This window comes from Bactrocera latifrons, unplaced genomic scaffold (genome assembly GCF_001853355.1).
Source record: "Bactrocera latifrons isolate USDA-ARS-PBARC rearing strain unplaced genomic scaffold, ASM185335v1 scaffold_201, whole genome shotgun sequence".
Lineage (NCBI taxonomy): Eukaryota > Metazoa > Arthropoda > Insecta > Diptera > Tephritidae > Bactrocera > Bactrocera latifrons.
In genome coordinates, this window is record NW_017535531.1 from 482,513 (window position 1) to 497,754 (window position 15,242).

The 15,242-nt window shown below is 36.3% G+C and overlaps 1 pseudogene; it reads right to left on the reverse strand.

The window, feature by feature from the left end:
- LOC108968093 overlaps positions 1–10,318 on the reverse strand; it is a 32,379-nt pseudogene extending 22,061 nt beyond the window's left edge.
- Between the last annotated feature and the right edge of the window lie 4,924 nt (positions 10,319–15,242).

Sequence of the window (15,242 nt, forward strand, 5' to 3'; positions counted from 1 at the left end):
TTACCTAGTTGTGATTAAAATTTTATTTATTGTATCAAAATATTGGTAAATCTTTTCTATTTTATTAAAAATGTTTGAAGAATCTATCTATTTTTGTTTACATTATTACAAAGAGGCATATTTAGTATGGTATATTTTATATATGTGAAAATGGGCCTCTTGGAAAACCTAACACCCAAAAAATTTCTACTAACGCGCCCATACTGTAACCTCTTCACTATTTTTAATTTCTTTTAATTAAATCTCTGTGTCGAAAAAAAACTAAATATTTCGATCTTTTGTTAATTGTGACATTGACATAGTTCAGCTCATTAAAAGACAGTGGCAACGCTCCCCATATCATTTCGTCCGAAATGACGAACACACAGCTGCTCTGAAAGTTTTCGCAGAACCTGCAGGGGGAAACAGAGCTGATGTATTCTTTCCGATGACTTTGACCATTGGCGTTCCACAAATGTGAGATGCCAAAAAGCTCCACCCTAATCCCTACTAACGGTACAACCTTATTGAATTTTATAAAAAAAAAACAGAAATAAGCAAGTTTCATACTTAAAAAGTGCGCTAAAAACATTAAGCGGTTTGAGGTTGGATAGCTTTCATAGTTGTCGTTTTTACGTGGTACGCGCCATATTGTTGTTGGTGGTACGTTTCTTGAAATTAGGCAGCTTCAAACTAGCATTAAACTCAACCATTATGATATTCCCAGTACAATAAAGAAAGCGTAGCAAATAAAGCAAAATGTATTGGAGAGAGAGAAGGAAGGCGAGTGAGGGCCTCGGGTACAAAATCTAAAATAGTCAATAATCAAAAAAAAACAAAAGGAGCGAAGGCAGGCGTTGCATACAAAAAATAATTAGAACAGCAAAAGCAAGCACTTGAGCCATAGGTAATAAAATAGGTTAAAATGTAGCATTCTAAAGCGCCAGAGTGTATGTTTTTTTGTCGTAAATATCGGCAACGTGCCGTTTTATGTACAAACGTATGTAGCTGTTAAATGTATGTATGTAGATTCGTGCCTGTTTGTATATAACTTTTATGTGTTTATTTGCATATTTTAAAATGGTCGCTAAAAATATTTCTGTAGACGTTTAACTGGTTTGGGGAGTTTTTTTCCTCTCGGCCTTAACACCGTTTTGGAAAAGTTGCTACAATAGCTATATTGCTGCACAAAAATATGAGTTTCTTATATATGTTGATTCTGCTACTACTTCGCGGTTGCGATATTTATGTGACTCAGACTAATATACTAACTGAAAGGTAAAACTCCATATTTCAGTTTTCCTATTTCCGTATCTGCTAATTAAAAGACCAAAGATAGATCTTTGAAGCATGACTCCATTAATATCGAAAACCACTTTGAAGGGTTGAGTAAATCAAAATACTAAAGAAAAATATGTAAATAATAGATAAACACATATCTATATTATTAGGTCAGTGCGTATTTCATTTAAAATTGCTCTGTAAGGTCATATTTAAATATTCCTACAAATGCAAAGAGGCCTCTCAGCCAGCTTCAAAGCTTTTCTTACATATGTCCACACATACCTACTTCTTTCAAATATTCGTAGCTTTCAAATTATTTCGAACAGCACCACCTTAAGTAAAGTCCTTGGCGAATTTCATTCAATTAATTTGCGGCAAGGAAGTGTACAATTCCTAATAAACAACAGAAACCCTTTCATGATAGTCGTAAAACTTTATGTTCACTTTATTTTCACATTTCTCAGTGTTTGGCACGCAAAGCTTTCACAAAAGCATAATTGACCCACATATGGATATAGTATATGTAAATATATGTATGACCATGTTGTCTTGGCTCTGTGAACGTATTTTTGTAGCGCACATATACATTTTGGAAAAGTGTTTTCTTTTTAATTAAACAAAGACTTTGACCCAAAATCCTCGTTCATAGACAAAGGCCAAGCAATTTACAAATATACATTATATATTACATATCTGCACCCAAAGGGAGATAAACAAATTTTGTGTTCAAACTGGTGTTCAATAAAATACACTTGGATATGTAGTATTAATTTTAACATAAATTTAACTTATATGTTCTTTTTTGCAATTTTAAAAATGAAGTTAAAAGTTCGATATATTACAAGGTGTTTTCCCAAGTAAACGGGACTTAAAAAAAAAAACAAATGGTTTTTTCGGCAAAACCAATTTATTTCATTCAAAATTGGCTCCTTCTGCCTACAGCATGTCGAAGGAGTGTTTTAGCTTTTGAATGGCACCTACGTTTGCATAACGCTCTCCTTTCAGAGGAAAATGCATTTTTTTCGAAAAAGGCAGAAGTCGAACGGTGCCATATCAGGTTAATACGGGGAGTGGTTAATGGTTGTCGCACCAAACGCTTCAAAACTCCAAGTTAAAATACCGCATTAGAGTTTTGGTCGGGTGGACAATACTCTTGGAATTTTATGAATTCCCGCACAATTTCCATGGAATTTCCGATGATCACGGATTTTGATTGGCCCAAATGTTGATCGTCATTTATGTCCTCACAACCACTTTGAAAACGTCGAAACGACTCGTTCGCTCTGCTACGGGATAGGCAATCATCGCCATAAACTTGTTTCATCAATTAAAAAGTTTCTGTAAAAGTTTCACCATTTTAAAGCAAAATTTAATGATGGCTCTTTGTTCGAAGCTCATTTTCGCACCGATAACACAAACATACTGACACTTGATACGCAATAACTTCACTATGAATTTTTAAATCTATGAAATGTCAAGAAATTCACAGTGGACAATCGATGAAGATATCAGATTCTAACGCACCAGTCGACATATACATAGATCGCGCCACCATTGGGCGCTAGATTCAAAAAGTCCTGTTTACTTTGGAACACAACTTGTATTACTAAATTCTTCCGCAGATTTGTACTCGAAGAGAGCGTAGTGCAACCGTTTCGAACTCAATGAACGCTATATAAGTTATTTCGAAACACTATCCTATGTTCTTTCATTAGTGCTATATTGTTCCATCGTTTTTTTAAAGCATTTGGTACGCTACAAATCTCGTATCTCCATTATGCTTTTCTAGAAAGACTTTCAATGTTTGAAAACTGATGGATTCCAAAAATCCTGTGTTATGTTTGGTTTTTGATAGAGCTGGGTACTATCAATGTAGAACCGTTTCTGCGGTAAATATTCCCATGTTAAACGCATGTTCTCCAACTGGCCAAAGCCCCGTTATAGTAACTGTAAATTTGTAAATACTAATATTTCCTGAACATCTTTCATAATTTCATAGTCTTATCATATTTTGACCACAACTGGTTCGCAATATAACATTTAGTTGTGCTAAACTATTTCTTCAAATTGTGTATTGAGCTACTTATTGATCATTCTATGAAAAGTATTAATATCTACCCTTGAGCTTAAAAACTTTTCACATTTGTTTTCTGCGTTGGAATTGATCTTTGCCGATGAAAAGCTTAATTCCACTTGGGTATCTGTGAATATGGTGGCTTTCTGTTCCCTCCCGTAGTTATTCGGTACACTTATGTACATAGGCTTGTTCTGTGCCTGGTTAATCTTTTTGATAAATGCTAGCTGAATTTAGTAGACGAATAGAGAAAGAACTGCCAAAGTCCACTACATATGTACATCCCGAAGTCTAATACCCGTCGATATAGATGGAGACAGTATCACTACCTATTCTCCATTCTCCATTCTCCATTCGGCTTTTAAGCTTGCACTTTAAACTAGCTCTTGAAAGAGTGGACGAAGAATCTACTTCCGAAGACGTCTGCTCTGCGAACATAATGCTACAAGCGACATGTAGGCTGGGCAAAGTTGACGCAGAAGTGAAGCCTTTTAAGCCTCTATGGTCTTTAAAATATTTTCAAGTATTTTTTTTTTTTCAAGAAGAATAGACGTAGAAACTACTTCTGGCGATTATTTCTTTGCGAACATACCTCTACGAGGGATATGCAGAGTGAGTGGATGTACGGAAAAAAATATAGAAAACTTTTTAAGAGAAGGATGAAAGATCACGGGGAAGTTAATTACGTGTAAGTCTTTTAAAGGCTTCCAACCGCCTATAGTTTCGGGATATGAGATACCTATACATAGTTTCATTAAAATGATTGTGGAATTTTGATAATTTTGTCGAATTTTGTGGAGTCGATATTATCCTTTGTATTAAATATGCAACTGACTCAAATTGCTGTCAACATAAGACGGACTTTGTGATCCACGCTCAGGAATTCTTTCGATGTTTGGTGCAATTATTTTAGTAAACCTGACCAACTCTACGAGAATGAGACAAATAACTTGAGATGTTTCGTTTCCAATTCTCTTAAACGATTATGCTTCTAACATTTCTAATTCCAACTTATCGCCGTACTTACCTGCTTTGATCACAAAGTCACGAGAAACAATTGTATCCACAGCACTGCTGGCCACACAATGATGCAAGGACCAGTGGACAACTCGACGGAACTCTTCCGCTTCGAAAGGGGAGAAATTGAATGAGTCGTTTGCAAGCATATGACGGACCTGCAAGAGAGAGGTAAATGTTTTAGCAGGGAGTAGAGGGACAAATGTGTTAATATTGTAACTGAAATCTTGTGTAATGGAAATTGAAAGTAATGTAAAACTTGTAATCTAAAATGTAATAACGTGCTTTTATGCAAGCGGCTGAGAGCGCGTTGTTGCGGTACTTCAAAACAATTTTTTTTTACTTGACATGTAAAAATTTGCGAGAAATAACCACCGAAAGTACAAATATTCTGAAATCCATGGCAGGCATTAATGATAAGTGCATCAAAGAGAACAAAGACATTCATAATCTTAACCCTCTAACAGGCAAGGCTTTAATAAATTGTCACAAATTCCTAAGAAAATTTGTTGTTGTCTGCAACTGTTATAAGAACCGTTAGATAATACATCAACTCATATTTTCTTAGAATCAACAAATGTTTGTGACGTTTCGTTTTGTTGTTATTGTCAGCAATAGCTTTTAATGTAACTGAGGGTTCATTAATTTCATGAATGCAGAAATTCAGTGTTACAGGTCAATTAATTGCAGCTGCGATTTTAAAATTTTCAAAATTAAAATAAACAATGTTTTATCGAAATATTCATACGGAAGAATTTTTTTTTCATTAAGTAAGTTAATTTATTTTAAATTAATATACTTTTCTAATAAAAAATAAAAATTAGTTCAAGTAATGGAGCACAAAAATGGCAGGAAATTTAATTTAAGTAAACTTAGTGATGAAGAGTTGTTCCAGTTAATGGAATCAGTTGAAATTGACGAGGATGATAGTGATTTCAACAGTGACGATGAATTGCACGACCGCGATTGTATGCCTGATAGAATCTCTCTGAAAGATGAACATGCTATTTCGGCGTGTATTCCAGAAATGAATGAAGCAACTGATTCATTTATACAAATCACCGATATGTCCTTGAATAAATGTAAGTTGAATTGATGATATACCTGTAGGATCATCAACGCTTACAGAAATACCTGAAGCATCTTCTTCTACCAAGGTCATTGACAACAATACATTTCAAAACAAAAAAGACCGCGATCTCCATTACCAATCTTGGAAACAACTGGTCCCTTAGTTGTTCCCTCATCTGGTGGTTTTACACGTTCAGGTATATGTTTTTCATTCAAAGTTTGTATTTGATTTCCTCAGTCGATAACATATGTTTTACAGGCATTGAAAATATCTCGAAAAGTGCAAATGATTTTCTAAATATTTTTTGGCGAAACAAAAATATGCGTTTGCATGTAAATGAAGTGGCCTTCCGCGGCAACTCATGCCTACCACCGCGAATCAGAAAGCTTCACACACCGATGAAAATGTTCTGCCATTTCTTTTTTTTAAAGAACTTCTATTGATTATGGAGGAAACAAATCGAGCAGCTTATTATGAAAACGTCAACAGCCAGTTTAAGATCGACGCTGAAGGAATTTTGAAATGCATTGGCGTACTCATTTATATGTCCCTTTACCGTTATCCGAATTTGGAGAGCTATTGGGGTAAAAATGCTTTCACTCCAATTCAAGAATCAATGACTGTAAAATAGTTTTGGCGATACAAATTTATTTGTCTTTTAGAGATGAAAGCGAGAGGATTGAAAAAGGTAAACCAAGGATATGATCATTTGTTTCGTATCCCAAAATTGTCAAAAGAACTCAACAAACGGTTCGATTCTGTTCGAAAGCCTGCTCGTCTTTGCGTCAATGAGCAAATGTGTAGCACAAAATAAAACATCTTCTTCGGCAATATATGCCAAATAAGCCACACAAGTGTGGAATAAAATTGTTGGTCTTGTGTGACTCCACTGGATTTGCGTATCGCTTCGAAGTCTATAACGGCGCTGGCGATAACATCATTTTACCAGGTCAGCCAGATCTTGGAAGCACTGCAAATGTAGTTGTACGACTCTCAGAAACAATACCTGATTTTGCTCATCACATTCTCTATTTCGACAATTTCTATACATCATTATCTTTGTTGGTATATTTACACGCAAGGGGCATCTACAGATTGGGCACGATACGAGCGAACCGAATACCAAAATGCAAGTTTCCTTTGGATAAGGATGTAAAGAACGAAGAAAGAGGATACTCAATTGAGTACGTTGGGGCTGCATATGGTGTCGATATTAACATGGTTTTGTGGAAAGACAACAAGACAGTGCGATTGGCATCAACTTAAGTTAGTATTCCGTCATTTGAAAGAGAAAATGAAAACGAGCAATCGGCCAAAGTTGCACGCTACGATAGAAAACAAAAGCAGCATATAGAAGTAGATTTCCCCCAAATTACTAGTAGACTTAATGGATGTAGTTATGGATCGTTATCATACCCACGCAAAGACTCGAAATCTGATAACGAGACCTTTTTACCATTTCGTAGATATGGCTGCGACAAATTCATATATTTTGTATCGACGTCTGCATTTAGAAAATTGCAACAACAATCTATCTGCACAAGATGACAAGCTGTTAAAGTTACCCGAGTTCCGTGAAGAAATTGCTGCTGGTCTTGTCGCTTACAAACTCAATCGTCCTGCGGGTCGGCCAAGTTTCACACCGTCAAGACCCGCAGGAAAGAAATTTAATGTAGGGAAAAGAGCAGAACATCCAGTCGCGGATGTCCGCTTTGATCAGTATGATCACTTTCCCATTTGGCTTCCTAAAGATGGTGGAAAAAGAAAATGTAAATTGTGCCTAAGTTCAGAAACGCAGTGTTTTTGTTGTAAAAATTAAATTTATGCTGCTCGACTACGAAAAACTGTTTTTTTTTTTACTATCATCACAAAAACTCATAAGCTTTGTTATTCGAATTCCCCGAGTTATTGAAATTCTTCTTTTGTTTTTCTTATTTTCTTGTCTTTTGATGTAAAAGGAAGTTTTCATTGAAACCACACCTACATATTTCTTTATTTTGATCTAAGCCGGCAAGGCTTTCCTGAGACGGGCTTCAGATTATACTCACCTGCGTGCACAAAAAAATGAAAACAAATCATATGATGATATTTTTGAGGTTTATGGAGCCTATTTACTCGAGAAAAAAATTCCCAATCTTTTCTGTCCACGATTTTAGATTTGCCTGTTAGAGGGTTAAAATATACGCACACCCATACCCACTAAGGACTCCCGCACAGCAGACAACAACTAAGACCCGCTACTGGCGGACGCATTGCCAATGCCACATTGTTGTACCCACTACACTAGCAAAAACAGCAGCAATGGCGCATTGACTTCGCTCGTTGTTTATTGTGGCATCGACGTGCTTAGAGTAGTTGTTGTGCGATATATAATGGGAAGCTGCTACATTGTCTGACCGCCCGTTAATCTTCCTGGCCAACAACACCCTCTTTCGCAGTATTTGTCTACTTGCCGACTGCGGCAGCCTGTCTCACATTTATATTTAACGACACTCGCACGATTCCACCCGCCAGGCAACCGTCCGTACTTTCGGTGCCATATCGAAATAATTCAGGCGAGCCGCAAATGGCGGAAGTTTGGTTCAAGTGGTTATTGACTGAATTTGTTCGAAACTGACTCTAGCCGCGCGCCTCAGCTCCAAGCGCTTCCTTGATGTCGATCGTAAGTTATTGTTGCTTTTCTTGTAATTTTGTTGCTACTGCTTTGCATTTGATTTTTTATGTTGGTTGCAGTTGCTTCGCATTTTGTACGTGCACAATAAATACCATGCATTGTTCGGCCTGAGGCTCATGTATCCGGTTTAACGTTAGTGCTTGCGCCAGCCAGAAACATTTTTCGAAGTTTTTAAAAAATTTTTTGCATTAAAGGGTGCACAGACTTTAAGTTAACAACAACAATTAATTTTTTTGTAAGAGAAATGCATTCCTTCCACAGTTACGCATACATACTTACTTATTTCTATATTCGTGTTTTTTGTAAATTCAATTGCAGAATACCGATTTTGTTTGCAAGATATTTTCAAGTTGCTTTGATAACTATAACAGTAGGCCCTTATGTTGTATATTCTTCTTTCATTTCGCAAGATTGCTTGAGAATTTTATGAGTCAGCGGAATCGTACAAAAATATACTATATACTATATGTATATAGAAAGATAAGGTTAGGTTACGTTTTATCTTTGATCCAGAGATCCCAATTACACTACTATATCAAGTCATACAATTAGAGCAATCGATCTTGGGTCAAAAGAATTATGCGACTGCGCTTTAACCGCTGAGCAAGTTTCCGCGCAATCCAGCTATCCAATGGTAGCACAAGTGAGAAGAGGAGTGCCAAGACACGTTCTCATTTTACTGATAGCGGGATTAGCATACCTTTCCTCGCCAGCCCTTAAGCTTAACAGTATCCTGACACCCATACTAGTCTTATCACAAAGCGACTCGGCTAGTGAGAGTTGCCGCTCTAGTATCGGTGATTTATTTTCTTAAGTTTTTTCAGAAGGTTGGTCGCGACCAAGATCCATAGAAGAGAATAGTCTGGTAAAGAGGGTTCGAAAAAATATTTTGCCATTCCGCATGTGCCCCTATTGGACAGTGACCGCTCAGAACCGCTCCTTTATGACGAGATTGCCTTTGCTAAGAGTCTGAGCCTGAAGTATGTCGCAGTTGCACATGCTCTGGTTTTCGATCAGTGTTTAGTCCGAATTGAAGATCCATAGATCCAATCGAATGAAATTGGGGTAAGGCTGAACTGCCTAGAAAGCTTATCGCATACAAGTGCAATATGCAAGAAACTTGCTGTTACTACTAACTAGATCATGTACCCCTCGACTACTTTTGAGCGCACAGTCAGCGAGCTCATAGTTGGCTTGTGGAGTGAATGCGCACCTTTCTGAAGAAATTGAACTTCGAAGAACACATCATCTATTACCTTGAAGGGAACTGACTCCGCTTGAAAAACGCCACAGTAGCTTGGTACTCTGAAAGTGTATTTAATGGGGAGTTTCAAATGAAAATCCTACCCTCCCTCTTAACTTCGAAATTGCATAGTAAAATAACCAAAAGCTAGAGTAATTATTTCAGAGGTCCTGAAAATTTGGATGGAACATATAAAGAAAACTGTTGTAACGGAAATAGAAAATAAGAAAAGGTATGAGAGTTAAAAAATAATGAAAGGTTTGCTAACAGGTTTTGCCCGCCTAACCGCTCTCTAAGTTTTAGACAGAATAAATCTTACCTTTGATATCGAGGTGATGAAATTATTGTCCTTGCCCAGCTATTTGACATTCGGCGGTGGATTGCCATGCGCTATGCAATCGGCAATGCTGCCGGCTTTGTTGATAAATTCTATGCGCGATGGCGGCTCATGCATGAAATTAGGTCTTTGATGTGCTGAACACAATGCTCGCGACATACTACAAACGACATCTGTCAAATATTAAAATACACACGTTCCTATGGACAGAGTTATTTTGACAGCTGCACGACTACACGACTGAAGGCCAACAGTTGTCGTTCTCGCTAACTCCAATATTTTCTTATATTTAACAACGACGGTAGGACGACAGTAGCGTTGACAGTAGAATTGAAGGTAGAGAGATGAGGAAGAGTGGTGCTGCCACTAATATGTAAAATGTAGAATTATTCAAAGCTCTAACAAGCCTGACGTTATTTTACAAATAAAAGCATAAAATAGCTCTGTTGCATCATTTATAATAACAATTGATAATTTAAAAAAAATAAATTTAGCTATTTACTTATTTTTTGCATAAAAAAATTCACATTGAACAAAATATTAAGATTTCATTGAATTGCAAGGTATTAGTATGGCCACAACGAAATTGTGTACATGCAAAATGCAGAGCTGTGTTGTCTTGTGTACATACCGGCCATTGTTATGTCGCTACCTTCTAAAGAATGTTCATGTAGTAGGATTCACAACGTCATTTTCAGTTCACTGTCGTGCTGCTGCAGTCTGTCGCGAGTATTGTGTTCAGCACATGAGTGTCAAAGTATTTAGAAGCACCTGAAAGAACAAACATAAAAAGTAAACAAAGCGAAGAAGAAGTAAATAAATATGAACCCAATTTGTCGCTTTGTTGATATGTGCATTTACAGTTATAAGATGCCAATTTAAAGATAAAACTTCTAGCATTAAAAAAATGTATTTGTGTTTCCTAGAAATTAACGTTAAATGCGATGATTTCTGATGCTAACAGTAGATAACCGAAGAAGTACTTCAAGCCCAACAGCTGCAGAAGTGCTTGGAAACCAGATTGCATCATTCCCATTCCACCTAGATAATATTTTCTCTCTTTCATAAATATTTTTTGTCTTAATACATTTCTTTACCACCTTAGCTCCTTTCAACTGTTTGCTTAAAACCCTTTTATATGCTATGTAAGTATTAGCAGTAGCACCGTACACAATGTCTCAGACAGTTTGTCTTCGCTCTTTAGAAAATCTACCTTACCATCAAGAAACTTTCGCCGAGTTCTTTACAATCTTAACATCTACATATTTTGCTCCAGAAAGACCTTTTAGAAAGACCGAGCAAACAGTTACCGGAATTGGCAAGGCTTTGTCGTTGATGTCGTTTCTTTGCTTACTTATTTGTTGGATTGGAAAAATGTCCGTATAAGTGTTTGTTAGCAGCAATACTGTGAGGTGACAGTGGTTGGTGGCAACAAATTTATAAAGGGTGTCTAATTTAGAGATGTGGTTTTTCAAGATGAAATAAAATGCGTATAATTAAATATTATGGCCGAGAAAAAGCTAGATTATAAAGATAAGAATTTTCCATTACATTAAAAAATAAACAAAATGTTCCATAAAATGTGTGGGCACAGCTCTAATGGTTGCGTGTGGATGGACGCATTCGGATTTTCTTTGATACTTTTCTTCACAGCAGCAATAGCGTCTTCGGTGCTGGAGACCACTAGAATGAACTTGGTGCGAAACCAATTCATAATAGCGAAATACCAATTCCGCTGGACAATTATGTCGGGTTAATACTGAGCGTAGTACGCTAACCGAAATATTATTTTGGTTGAACATGTTCACACTTTGCAAACATTGTTCCGGAATAAGTCTGTTCAAAAATACCTTCTACGAAAAAATGATCGAACAATTGAAAACCGCACACCAAAAAAAACACCCGTTATAAAGATTCATCGCCCACATTTGTTGGAGACATATGCTATACAATAACCGCAATGGGTTCAAGTGCATACTTTATAAATCTTTCTTGCGATTCCCGTGCAAGTTGCACGTCTAGTCACAGACACATTCAAGTAATTACACCCTTACTTTTATAACTCAAACTCCGTTTAAGCTAAGTTGCATGAGCAAGCAGGAAATTGCAGGGAATAAACTCAATAAAGCCTCCACGTTCTGCAGCAGTGCTACTTGCAGCATATGCAGGATGTTTCATAGAGGCCACATAAAGTATCGCATGTTGTAAAGAAATACTGAATAAGGCGGAACTAACTGCGAGCGAAGTCACTTGATACTATTACGGCATTTGTAATCTGAAGCTGAAAAGCTGAACTCAACATTAATGGACGGCTAAGAAACAATGTACTATATGTTCATCTCTTTCAATGCAAATCGCTATTTTCGTCTTCGGACTAAATTATTTTCTTGTGAATTTAAGCATACAAAATGCTAATCCATATGTTCATCTTGAACAGAAATAGTCTCAAATTTCTGCTAAAAATTTATTGTGAAGGCTCCAATCGACTGATTGCATGAACATTATATTGCATGAGTGGCAATCATTCTAGCCCATAGCCCGAGTAAAGAATAATAATTATTTTTCATTAGAGTGGCTTGCGGCTTTGCTGTTAATCTTCATCTTATTGCTTTTCATCAAAGAGATACCAGGAAGTTTTATATTTATAAAATCAAAGTACACTATATTTTCGAAGTAAAATTTCAATCAATTCTATAAACCAGTTTGATAGAAGCTATTGTTAGATACGCTTTACTTTCAAATATCCGACGAAATAGAGTTAAAAACAAAAAAAAATCAAGTAGGGAAGGGCTAAGCAAGAATCAAAGCCAGGGAAATTCTTTAAGGGGTGAAACCAATCATATAGAGTAAAGGCCAAGTGTTCAATAAAATTTAACTACTTTAAGCATGTTTAAATGAGTTAAGCGTCCACCCCCTCTACACGGTAAAACTGGTGCATCCTAATGCAACAGCGCAATTCACCACAGGCGATTACTACAACATAACTCATCACACCTCTACCACTAAACAAAAAGGATGGACAGCAGGATAGGAGATTATTCGTCACATACACTGCGCTCGTCAGCATTGGACACAATTCGTTCGATATACTGCGTTCAGCAACTTTCTTTTTTCGACACCAATCCCGCGCGCTGCAATTATTTGTACTGTGATCCCCATGATTTAATAATTAGAAAYTAAATTGTTAAATCATTCAATATATAATTTAACTTTAAATTAATATTGTACAAAATTAAATATTATAACAATAAATCACATTTTCATTATAAACGAGAGTGACACGGATATTTTTTATTATATATAGTGGTCACAAAGTTAAACAAAGCACAAAGATACACTGTTATGAATGAAATACGCTCTTTTACTGTCATTGGGATAGCTCACATATTAGCAACCACTAAAAAATTATTAGTGCAAAGTTTCATCCCGTTATATTAGTTGCTTATTTTTGTATTGGAAACTGAACGAATCAAACAGACTTTTAAATTGCACACTTAGCGTGGTTGCGGTCCGATTTCGCCCATTTTCACTCTATGACATAAGAATATTATAGGAATGCTAAGTACTAAATTTAGTCGATATCGGTCGGTCGAGTGCCGAGATATGGGTTTTCACCTACGAGTGAACGGCGCCACGTTCTCTGTCCAATTATTACACCGGCTCTATTAAAGCTTTCTCATACCATCTCGGTGGTGTAATTAAATGTCTCTGGCGTATTTAGTTATTGATTTATCGCGATTTTAGTAGTTTTCAACAGTACCGTTATATGGAGAGTGAGCGCGGTTATCCTCCGCTTTCAGCCATTTTCTCCCTATCCGTGGAAGTTCTTATAAGATTTGCAATTATCAAATTTGTTATTCTAGCTTAAGTGGTTTAGGAGATACGTACATTGAACTTGTTAGAGGGCTGTGCCATGCCCACTTTTCAAAAATTTCTCATGGGTGCCTCTTGCCACTGCGAACCTCTGTACCACATTATAGTTAGGGCACTTTAAATGTTTTCGGTTATTGGCGATTTTAGAGCGTGGCAGTGATCCGATTACGCCTAGTAATGTTTTTGTACAAAGGAACCTATATATCAAGTTTCATTAATATAGCTCCATTTTTATTCAAATTACTGCTTTCACGGACGGACGGGCAGACCGGATTTCAACTTTTCTCATCATTCTGATCATTTATATATATATGTATAACTAAGGAAATAATAATCTCTTCCGAGGCTTTACTTTTTCATTGAGGAAGTTTTTTACGTGCCGGGTCCCAAACCCAGCGCACAACCCTTTTAGGGATTTTTCGTTTTCTCACTTTAGCTAGCCTTCATACGGATGTTCTTTGGCAGTTGCTTGGTATAACCGCAAAATAATCGATTCTGGCCACTCTCAAGTGAATGGTAATCAGAGAACTTTCCTCACTTGCGTGATTTTCTACACATGACTCCATCCTCCTCGAGTTGACGTTACAAGTTATCGTTATGAGTTATCGATTTATGGTCCTTTGCGCGTTGGTCATGCCAGTAAAGTAGAAGAACTAGATAATAATTCAGTATTAAAGTCGATATCTTTAGCATAATTTCAGAAACTTTCCGCTAATTGTAAAGGTGTGTATCGATATCATTTACCTATTCGAACTTGAAAGTTAGGGTATATTGTGATATCTGTGAACCATAAGCCTCGCTGTTTCGAAGGAATTAACATAGTCGTAGAGTTATGAATGAATTTATTATAGATTTTGACGAGCCATTAGGTTAGCATTAAAAAGTATTGGGCTTCATATATATATAATATAATAAGCTTCCTTCCATGACTACTATTAAGGAGCTTCGAGTCTTTTGGTATTAGAATAGCGGAGGGACGACATGAAAAAATATATTGATACTGATCCTAGTTGCCTTTAACATCGCTCTTGCATGAATATGACTATTTTTGATGACAATTTCCCGGTTTTGTGTTCATATTAATAGAGTAAATAGATTAGTAAAGTTTGTAATATCTCATGACGATTTACAGCCTTTTACATTGTAAGTATCGTTATATCTACGAAGATTGGTGTTGTTTCGGACCGATCCAACTCGATATTCATACGTTTTATATATCACGCTTTCAATTCCATTTAACATTTACACATTACACTACAAGTTTTATATAGAACGTTTAGGAATTTTGTTTAGCCAGGAATCAGTTGAGGTTATACTTATGGTACCCAATCAACCCTTTGAAGAATATGACCAATGCTCTTATAACAGCATTTTCTCATAGTTCTAACATTTAACAGTTATGAAAAATAACGCTATACAGTCGTTAAGATACTTCTTAGCCTTACTCTTAAGTTTATGTGAATAACCTTTGGTGAAACATATCAATAAAATAAATTTACCCTATCTTATATTTTAAATGAGCATAACAACAAACGTCAAACGGAAACTTACAATTCTGTCTCTCCTATTCTCTGCATGCAAGCAAACGTTGGAAAACGAAACAGTTAAATTACAAATATGTTTTTGCTATTGGTTTTGTAGAGATGGGGCGAAATTAAACTGAAACCAAGGAGATGTAATTGCTGCTGT